The sequence below is a fragment of the Heterocephalus glaber genome, unplaced genomic scaffold (genome assembly GCF_053883595.1).
Source record: "Heterocephalus glaber isolate CG9 unplaced genomic scaffold, H.glaber_assembly_v1.0 deba00001531, whole genome shotgun sequence".
Classification (NCBI taxonomy): domain Eukaryota; kingdom Metazoa; phylum Chordata; class Mammalia; order Rodentia; family Bathyergidae; genus Heterocephalus; species Heterocephalus glaber.
This window is the reverse complement of record NW_028258329.1, coordinates 2,248,157-2,258,621: the sequence shown is the minus strand read 5'-3', so window position 1 is coordinate 2,258,621 and position 10,465 is coordinate 2,248,157. Positions and strand designations below refer to the sequence as shown.

At 34.0% G+C, this 10,465-nt stretch overlaps 1 protein-coding gene across 10 annotated transcripts in view; it reads left to right on the top strand.

Annotated features, from left to right (window-relative positions):
* The window catches only part of LOC101706409 (uncharacterized), a 156,318-nt gene that overhangs the window by 19,837 nt on the left and 126,016 nt on the right, over positions 1-10,465 (top strand). For 7 of the 10 annotated variants that reach the window (XM_087188223.1, XM_087188213.1, XM_087188228.1 and 4 more), the window contains 4 exons: positions 445-3,742; positions 4,369-4,479; positions 6,377-7,330; positions 8,003-8,121. The gene's annotated coding sequence lies outside the window, so the exon portion shown is untranslated. The remainder of the gene's footprint in view (positions 1-444; positions 3,743-4,368; positions 4,480-6,376; positions 7,331-8,002; positions 8,122-10,465) is intronic. The other 3 variants (XM_087188217.1, XM_087188219.1, XM_087188216.1) reach the window with 3 other exon arrangements.

The window sequence follows — 10,465 nt, the reverse complement described above, 5'->3', positions numbered from 1 at the left end:
TTCATTGAAAAGTAAAGTATAAAGTCATTGTTCATAAAATAAGCTTCTTAATGAGTTGCGTTTGTTTTATGCAGTTTTTCGTTTCCTTTTGGTTATATTTTTCATCACAGTATAGAGAACTCCCATTTATATTTGCAAATTTATATAATTTTTCTTATTTCCACTTAATTGCTGATTTGTCTCTGCCACTGTTCAGTTTTTACTTGGTAGAATGGACCTTTAGATTATTAGACTGCTTCATGGTCAATAAACAGGTTTCTCAAGATCTGAGCTCCCCCTCCTCCCTTGCCACATACACTATTTTAAGAATGTAAAACTTTAGTTAAAATATCTTTTACCAATAGAAGTATTAAAAAGCAGTGGTTAGTTTTTCTCATTTGGTTGTTTGTTTTTTTTTTTTTCCTCGGTACCGGGGATGGAACTTGGGTCCTTGCGCTTGCGCAGCAGGCCGCAAAACCACTGAGCTAAATCCCTGGCCCTCATTTGGTTTGTATAAAGGATTTTCTTCACCTGCTAGTGGTATGCAAGTATAACAATTGTGGACTGTTAAGAATTTTGTGTTAAGTGACTGTATTTTGGTTAAAATATTAAGCTGTTTTATAAAAAAATTTTCTTATTTTTTGTAAGAACCTGGATTTAATATTTAGTTTTGAGCTTACATGTTTGGGATTTGTATATACAGTATGCTGTCATATTATGGAGAAAGACAATGGTTTCTTTATAACAACTTTTGACTTGCATGTAAACTTGTGTTATAATTATGAAATGGTGTCCATTTTACTTAAAAATAACACGTACTTACATAATAGATGATGTAAAACTTCTCTAGACTTAAGGTTTATAATGCCATCGATTTTTCTTAGTGGGTATCTCTAAATTAATGTTCCGTGTTCAACTGCTGCATGACAAAAACCAATACAACTTTGTGAGGAACAGGCAAAAGTTATTTAAAATTTTTTAATTTAACATCTAGAATTTCTGGATGTATTGAGTATAATTTTATAAATATGCTGCTTGTCATACCATTGTCTTTTGCAATTAATATGGCATTTAAATGTACCATTCATAGATGGACTTGGAACCAATATGGTGGCACAGGCCCCTGATTCCAGCACTCAGGAGGCTGAGCCAGGAAGAGCTGAGCCTGAGCAACTTAACAAAACCCAGTCTCAAAATAAAAAGTAAAAAAAGGGTTGGGGATGTAGCCTAGTCCAAAGGCCCTTGGTGTTAACTCCTCAGTAGTGCCCCAAAGAGAAACAGACACATGGAGATTTACAAAATTTATCATTGACTACTTTGAGTGTTAGAAGAGAAAATAACAAGGCAGTATGCATTTACCCCATTCCCATGGAGGAGTAGTTTGCCATTGTGTCAGTCATGAATTACATTTTACAACTACAAAATGACAAGTAAAATCATTTGGCTTTCATGGATGTTTGGGGTTCGCTTACATATATTTTTATTTGTTTCCTTTGCAGTTAACCTTTAAGATACAAATAATTATATTAAAGCAATTTTGTACTACCTCTTGGAACTATACAAAGTTCTGTATGTGTTCCCTTAGTTGCATGACAATGTTCAAGACAACTTTGTAAATAGTCAAAAAATAATTTTAACGTCTAGTTTTTCTAGATGAAGGCTCTCACGAAGTATAATTTTGTAAATGTCATCATACATTTTTATTTTTCATTTTATAATTTTTTGAAATTTGTTAGCAATGGGTTATTTCAGCTCTATGTACCTTGTTTATTTTTTGGGTTGGTCAGGGGAAGGAAAAATTTAAAATTGTATTTTCAGCTTTAAATTGTCATCTAAGAGAAAGGCTTTCCTTATTTTCATTCTTACACATTAAAACCCCAGATCATTATTTTGTATAATTTGTTGATTGGGTATTGCATAGACATTTTTATAATCATTACAGGAAATGTCATACATTTCTTTCTACCTCTTTGAATCAGTATAATCTATTTGAACTGCGTAACCACATTCAAGACAAACTTGTAAATAACATCTAGATTTTCTAGATGCATGGGACTCAACAAGGCATAAATTTGTAAATACTTCATTATAAAATGTAGTTAAAATTACTTGTTAATGCTTTTTAAATTTTGTACTTATTATTTTAAAATTGTAACATTTTGATGCTTTGGGTTTTGGGGAGGTTGATAGATCATCTGACTGATAGGGTTTATTGTATATGAGAGATAACCACTAGTCATTGTATATATTATGTTCTTAAAAACAGTGGGATGTATTTTTATCTTTAGAAAGAAGATAAAAGAATGGAATTGTTCTTTTAAAATCAGATTCAAAGAGGGGGCTGGGGATTTAGCTGAGTGGTTCTGGCGCCTGCCTTGCAAGTGCAAGGACCCGAGTTCAATCCCTGGTACCAAAAACCAAAAACCAAAGAGGATTGCTAAAATCATTATTAACTTTGCTGTGGTGTAATTAACCTTTAAAAATTTGTTTTCATGTATTTGCATTTTGAATTACATTCATGTGGATATTAGAAGTCATGAAGATGAGGTATGGTCTTTTAAGAGTACTAAGCCTGGTCCGGGGATTTAGCTCAGTGGTTTTGCCGCCTGCTGTGCAAGCGCAAGCACCCAAGTTTGATCCCCAGAACCAAAACCAAACAAACGAAAAAGAGTACTAAGCCTATTCTGGGTTATTGCTTTTCATTTTTATTTTATTTTTATTTTACAAATTCTATAATACTACTTTTTTTAGCTTGCAGATATTTCTAAATCACACATACTATCATCTAAATGTATGGTAGCAGTAGCATAAAGACCATAACTTTATTTTCAAGTTTGTTTATACACTTCTAAGGATAAAATAACTGTGGTTATAAGTGTGTGTGTGTGTGTGTGTTTTCTGTGTTGATCAAAGTATAAGTCAGAGTATCTTTCAAACAGTAATTTGGCAAAGACCGTCACTGTAAGAGTATATACAGTTTATGAAATGTAATAATTGGCTACTGGAATATTACTGAATTTCTAAAAAGTTTACTAGAAAGAAAACTTTCTATGTTTAGCAAATATCTGAACTATTCATCAGTGAAAGAAGTCCTACAGACTAGAATATTCAACATGAATGTAATTCAAATACTGAAATATCCTTTCAGTACTAGTGTATCATGCGGCATTAAGAATTGAACAAGCATCAACTTTCTGTTCAGAGCTATATCCATAAGCTTCTAGTTTTTAACTGAAATGTTAATAGTTTCAAAAGTTAGTTATATATGTAGGTAATGACATTCTGACATTTAAATACTATTTCTTGGTATTACAGTGTTGGTATTTTCTTTCCCAGAATTTTATATGTGAGTTAAACAGCAAAACAAGTATATAAATTTGCAAATTACTACATGACATCTTGAGTGAATATATATGTGGATGTGAAATTGTATGGAAGAATATGTCAGAGTCTTAACACTTATGTTGAACAAGGAGCGATGTTACTGTCTGCATTTCAGTTCTTATAAGGCTTTTCTAAATGATGTTTTAAAGAACCCAAGAAATGTTAAAGAGACAGTTTGTCTCTATTTTCTCATCATTTTTTATCAACACTGGGGAAGGTTTGAGTTGTGACGTCCAACTTTGTACTCATAGTGGACTTTATAATTGACTTTTGAATGGTTTCCTGAAGACTGCAACTTAAGACAATTGTGCAGCAGTCTTACAGTGAAACGAAGAATATTGGATTACATAAGGAAAGAAGGGACAAGATGGAGTTTCAGGTGAGTACTGAACAAGTATACAGATGAGGTAAAATATTAATTGAAAAGTTCTGTACAGAATAAACATTGAGTTAAAAGGTCCTAATTGTGGATACTGACTAAACAAATACATTGTTGGAAGTTTCATTTGAGATAAATTGAAAATTACCCCCACTTCTTTCCATGCTGAGGATTGAACGCATACATGATAAGTTTATGTTCCACTATTGAGCTACATTTCTAGCCTCCTTAATTTTTATATAAATGGATAATAGATGTTTTGCTTCATTTACTGTAGTTAATTCTGTCTGAAGATTTCAAGTAGGCTTTTTTTTTTTTTGGTACCAGGGATCAAACTCTGGTCCTTGCGCTTGCACAGCAGGTGGCAAACCACAGCTAAAACCCTAGCCCTCAAGTAGGCCTTTTAAGGTTACTTATTAACAGTTATTAGGAAAAACACATCAATATTTTTATCATTTGTTCCAAAAATGTGATTTAAAAAGTGTGTGGAAAGTATGTGGATATCCATATTTTTTAATCGAATCTTTACCATTTATTGTTCCCAAGCAGCCCATTTTTTTCCTAACTTACATATCTTGATGCTAGATTTTATAAATCATTGCTCTGTTGCATTCTGTATTTCTCAGGAGAGGAAGATGAGAGACATTTGAAGCTAAACTGACTAAAGCTGATGACATCCTCAGCGATATTGCTCATCCGTGCCCCTCATTTTATAAATCTTAACTACGAACCCATAGGTAAGGTGGATTTGATGGTGTTTGGAGGTAAGATTGTCAGTGGGCGCTTTTTAAATTTCAGACAAAGAGTTAGCCCTTTTGTGTCTTTGCAGTGGACTAAACACAAGGCCTGATACGTGCCAGGCATGTGCTCTACCACTCAGCTACACCGGTACTCAATTGATGTTTTTCAAAGATATTTTAGTAAAATAATAGTGATACATATGCAGACAGCATAATCTTTTATTTATGACCACGCATGACAATGTAACTCATAATAAAAAAAGACCAAAGGTCTGATTACTTGGAATTATGAAATTAGCAATATGCTTGTTTTCAAAAATATACTATTGTGGTATGAAAAAGAACAGTTTCATGGAAAATGCAAAATGTGCTAGTCCTAAGATAGTTATGCCGCAAATTGTAATATTTACTTAGTTACAGGATCTATTAATGAGGAATATTTTATAATTATTGACAGAAATTTCAGATATATCCCACAGAGATCCTCTTATCTGTTATCAGTGGTGTATATTTTTCTTTTTAGTAGATGGTAGTTTCAGGAAAGTACTTTGTTGTCCTTGTTTATTCCCAGAAATGATAAGTAGTATCAAAAAACCTGTTGAAGTATTTTCCTTCAAGTTCTCTTCACTCCTCTATATGGTGTCATGATTGTTTTGTTTTGTTTATTTGTTTATCATTTTTGAGACAGAGTCTCCCTGTGTAGTTCAGCTTGGCTTTGAAAACACTATGTAGCCTAGGCTGGGCCCAAACTCAGGGTGATCCTCCTGCCTCTCAGCCTCCAGGTACTGGGATTAGAGGCATGCACCACCATGCCCAGCCCTTATTTCATTGTAAGGGTCATTAAATGTGTATTTGATTGGGCAAGAGGTGGTTTGTTTGGCTAGTAATTTACTGATATAGCCATAGCCTGGTTTTCTTAATCTTGATGATGTAAGGTCATAGATAATTGGTTCGTAAGAAATTATCCTGAAATACTGACATAAAATAAGATGTATTGTGCTAATTCCACAGAATCTATGCATCAGTACTTTTACTTTTGCCCAGCATGGGTTACAGGCTTTTCATCTTAAAAGTTCTATCATAAGCTCTTATTTTTATTTTTATTTATTTATTATTTTTGGTTATGGGAATCGAACTCGGAACGTTGTGCTTACAAGGCAGGCAGCAGAACCACTGAGCTAAATCCCCAGCCCCTATTTTTATTTTTTGAGAAAGGGTCTCACTATGTAGTTCAGGCTGACCTTCAAATCACTATGTAACCTAGGGCCGGGGATTTGGCTCAGTGGTTCCACTGCCTGCCTCGAAAGTGCAAGGTCCTGAGATTGATTCCCGGTACCAAAAAAAAGAAAAGTCACTGTGTAGCCTAGGGTGGGCAAAAACTCACAGTGATATTCTTGCCTCAGCCTCTGGAGTGCTGGAATTACAGGCATGTGCTACCACATACCGTAATCTCAATTTTATTTTAATTTGTGTATTTTTTGGTCCTGGAGATCTAACTTAGAACCTCGCGCTTGCGAGGCAGGCACAGTGTCACTGAGCTAAATCCTCGGCCCTCTATATTTTTAATGTAGTCAGGAAATGGACTCCACTCCTTATGCTATTTTCCTTGGAATGTTCAGACTTTTTGTTTAAAGAAATGTATGTAGATTCCAGGTTAGAATTCTGCGAATAAATGAGTGACACAGAGGTAGAAACAGACAAAAGGAGCATGAGAATAATGTTGGAGAAATTAGTCCATATTAATAAGCTTTCAAAAAGTGGGTTAGTACCTGGCCTCCCATTTATTAGAAAATTCCACAGGGAATTTTTCGTAATAGAATGAATGTTGCACTTCCTTAGGCTTTGCTGTCGATATTAAGTTAGCTTCTAAACTCAACTCTGCCTCTCCTCTCAGGTGATTACTGAAAAGGAACCTACACCATTTCTTCTACCAGCCATGTCTTCAAAACTAAAATAGAGCCTTCCTAGTGCTCAGAAACGTCTCAGGTTAACAAATATGCCATTGAAGATCATTGCTGCACAGAAACATTGGACTCAAGTCTACTTTTTCTAAGAACTAAAAGATGGCTTTGCAGACAATATGTACTAGTCATAAGAATGGTTGAGTTTTTTTTTTGTCGATGATGGACTAATTCTTAGGGGCTGGAATGGTGACTCCGTTACTACAGAAGAAGTCCAGTGTGGTGGAACTACAAGGGCTTCATCGCAGTGCTTCCATAAGTATGCAATGCATGTGTTTATTTTGACTTTTCACAGGACACATTTGAAATTAAGTTATACTTTTTTTTTTTTTTGGTACCGGGGATTGAACTTGGGTCCTTGCACTTGCGCAGCAGGCGATGAAACCACTGAGCTAAATCCCTGGCCCAGTTATACTTTCTTTGTAAAGAATTTAAGGAAAAGGGAGTTTTCAAAACTAGTTTTTACTTAAATGATATTTTTCCTTCTAATTTTAATCTTCAGTATTATCTGCCATTAATGGTATTTTGTCACCAAGGTTTTGGCATTTTTTCATAAGTAAAATAATACAAATTTATTTTTTGCTTGGTTCTTTTACAGAGGGTCTCACTGTATAGTTGAGGCTGGCCTTGAACTCACTGTGTAGCCCAGGCTGGCCTCAAACTTGTAGCAATCCTCCTGCCTCAGCCTCTGGAGTGCTGGCATTATAGGCATAGATCACCATGCCTGGCCTTCAAAATTTATTTTAATATATTAGCTGTAACTTTTCTATGTGGTAAATATGCTTATGTAAATTTGAATTTTTCAGCTGCATTGGAATTGTCGATTACAGTCACCGCTGAAAACTGTATGCAAAATCTATATTTGAGTAAATTTCCTCTTAATTGGAGTAAGTGCTTCAGTGTTGAAATCAGTTCCTCATTTCCGAAAACTGAACATTAGATAACAATATGTGCTAATAATTGATAATGTAATATGAGTGGTTTTTCTTAATGTTAATCTTTCTCATCTTTATACATCGTACTGTTGAGCCATCTCATCTTTGTATAACATTACTGTTCCTTTGTGTTAATTTGGTTATGTTTCTTTCATTTCACTTTGTAATAACGTAAGAGTCTGTTCCTAATTCCTAAGAGATGATGGATGATTCCATATGTAAAGATTTTTTTCATGCATTGCCATTGTGAAAATACTTGGTGTTTCTTATTTACTTTGTTTTATTTTTTTGGTTATGTTTTAAAATACAGTCATGTTTTGTTTTATCATTTTTGACTTTGTGTTTTTATTTACAAACATGGACATCAATATTGTAAATTTTTGTAGTCTATTGTTCAATCAAGTGATTTTGTCATTTCATTTCTTTTTCCATTAATCATTACTGTGATGTTAAAATATTAAATAGTTGAATCACTCCCTTTAACTGTTACTAAAGTTGAAGCATAATGATATAGAAAAACACTTTAATTATTGACATGACTTATACTATCTAACTGTTTTATATTGAGTTCTGTCTCATTTCTTTTTTTTCAGAATATTCCCTATGTTTGCATTTTTTCCTCAGGTTGACAGTTCTTTTTCAAGTTGGAAAAAATGCAGTTTTAATTTTACTTGCAACAAATGTAATAGATTAATAGAGAGAATAGAGCTCTTTAAAATTGAGTCTTCCTATCCAAATGCAAGGTATGTCTTTATTTCTAATGAAATTATTATGTTGAGATACCACTAGTAGAGTTTACATTTTTATTCTGTGGCCTTACAAAAATTTCCTTAATTTATCACCACATGGAGATTGTTTATCTTTTAATGTGAGAATTTCATTTAAATTTTTTTTCACAAATCATCTTTATTATTCTTGATACATTATAATGGTAAGAAGAAAGTACCATTAGCTTTTTGACTTCATGTGAAACTTCATAGTTTGAGGGTGTTTCTGGTGTTTGTTTTGCTTGCTTTTACTTTCTTTTCTTAGTGAAATGAGCATTGGTACTTTACCACTAAGCTACATCCTAGCACAGTGGTGTCAAACCTACAGCACATGTCCCATAGCTAGCTGTTTGTATCATTGAACATTCTAACATGTTTACCACACTGTCCTAATATTTTACACTTTTAATTTTTTTTTAGTACTGGGGACTGAACTCAGAAAGCCACTGAGTTGAATCCTCAGCCCCTTTCACTTTTCATTTTGAGACAGGATCTTATTATATTGTCAGGCTGGCCTAAAACTTGGGATCTTCTTTTCTCAGCCTCCAGAGTAGCTGGGATAATAGATACGTTGCCACTATTCCCATCAAGGGAACTTTTCTTTTATTATTAAGATTTTGTAAAAAAATTTGCGACAGGGTCTCACTATGTAGTTCAGGCTGACCTCACTCCCAGTGATCCTCTAGCCTCAGGCCCCTGAGTACTGGGATTACAAGTGTGTGCCACCATGCATGGATTTTTCGACAATCTTAATGACAATTCTAGTAAAAATGCCTTTTCATGCATGCGCTTAGAAATATTGATTAGGTAAAATTTTTTAAATTTTACCTGGGGATTGAACTCAGGACCTTGTGTTTGGGAGGCAGGCACAATGCCACTGAGCTAAATCCCCAGCCTATAAAATTTTTTTTTTTTTGGTACTGGGGATGGAAGTCGGGTCCTTGTGCTTGCGCAGCAGGCGGCGAAACCACTGAGCTAAATCCCCGGCCTATAAAATTTAACTTTTTAAAAAATAGAATGTACTTTCACCTGTGAGGAAATTATTTACTTTTTAATACATACCTCCTAATTATATTTGTTTAAAATTTTATTTGGCATATCTGAAATGATATTCACAAATGAAAAACTTCATTCTATTTTTGTCTGTGTTCTGTATTGTTTTAGTGGCATTGTGAGACCATTTTGAGGTTGGCAACAAATATTTGCATGATTTGAGTTCAAATTTGAATTTACAAATTTTGTGTTAAAAACATGTTAGCCAGGCATGGTGCATACCTGTGATCCCAGCATTTGTGAGCCTCAGGCTTTCACAAATTTGAAATCAGCCTGGGTTACATAATGAGTTCAAGGCCAGCCTGAACTGCATAAGGAGACCCTGTCTCAAAAAACATGTTAAAGTGATTATATTATATATATTAGTATATATTAATATATATTATATATATATAAGTGGTTCAGTAGTTGTCTCCCATTTTCCTCCTACTGTAACTAATACTGATGTATTTGTATTAACTGATCCATATGCCTTATCCTTACTTTCAGTGTTACTGTCACTAACATTTTAGTGATCCATGATTTAATGTTGGTTTCCATATTGTATATAGTTATCATATCCTTCCTGAGCATAGCAAATCCTTAGTTTTTGATTATCGTGATTTTACACTAAAAAATTTACAGGGTATCTGGTCATCATTGGCCCTTTGTGATTGAGATTTAAGTTTTGAGTTTTGTGGATGAAACGTATCAGGTGGAATATATTGTTGACCTTGTTACTAGAGAGGAAATTTCTGTGCATTATGATATGTGTCTTATGTGAGAGATACCATGAATATACTTTTGCATCATATTGTCTTCTAATAATATGACTTGTATTGATTGATGTTTTCTGCCTGAAACAGTTAACTAATAGAGTAATACATTGTAAGTTTAAAACTTCTTCATTAGTCCTGTTTATTTGCAGTTATGATTTTTAATATAAGAACATTTTTTCATTTAATTGTTCAATTATCTATAGATTAATTGAAATTTGCTTAATTCTGTAGATGAAATTAATAGGTATCATTTTTTAGGTTTTGTTTGTTTTGGAGACAGGCTTTCACTATGTGGTTTAAGTTGGCCTTAGACTCATCATGTAGCCAAGGCTGGCCTCAAACCTACAGTGATCCTCCTGCCTTAGCCTCCTGAGTGCTGGGCTCACAGGTGTATGCTATCATGCCCAACCCATAAGTATCATTTTTGAATTGGCTAGTACTGTTCCACATTTGGCCACTTTGGGTTTTCTTTTCTTCCCTTCCCTTCCCTCCCCTTCCCCTTCCCCTTT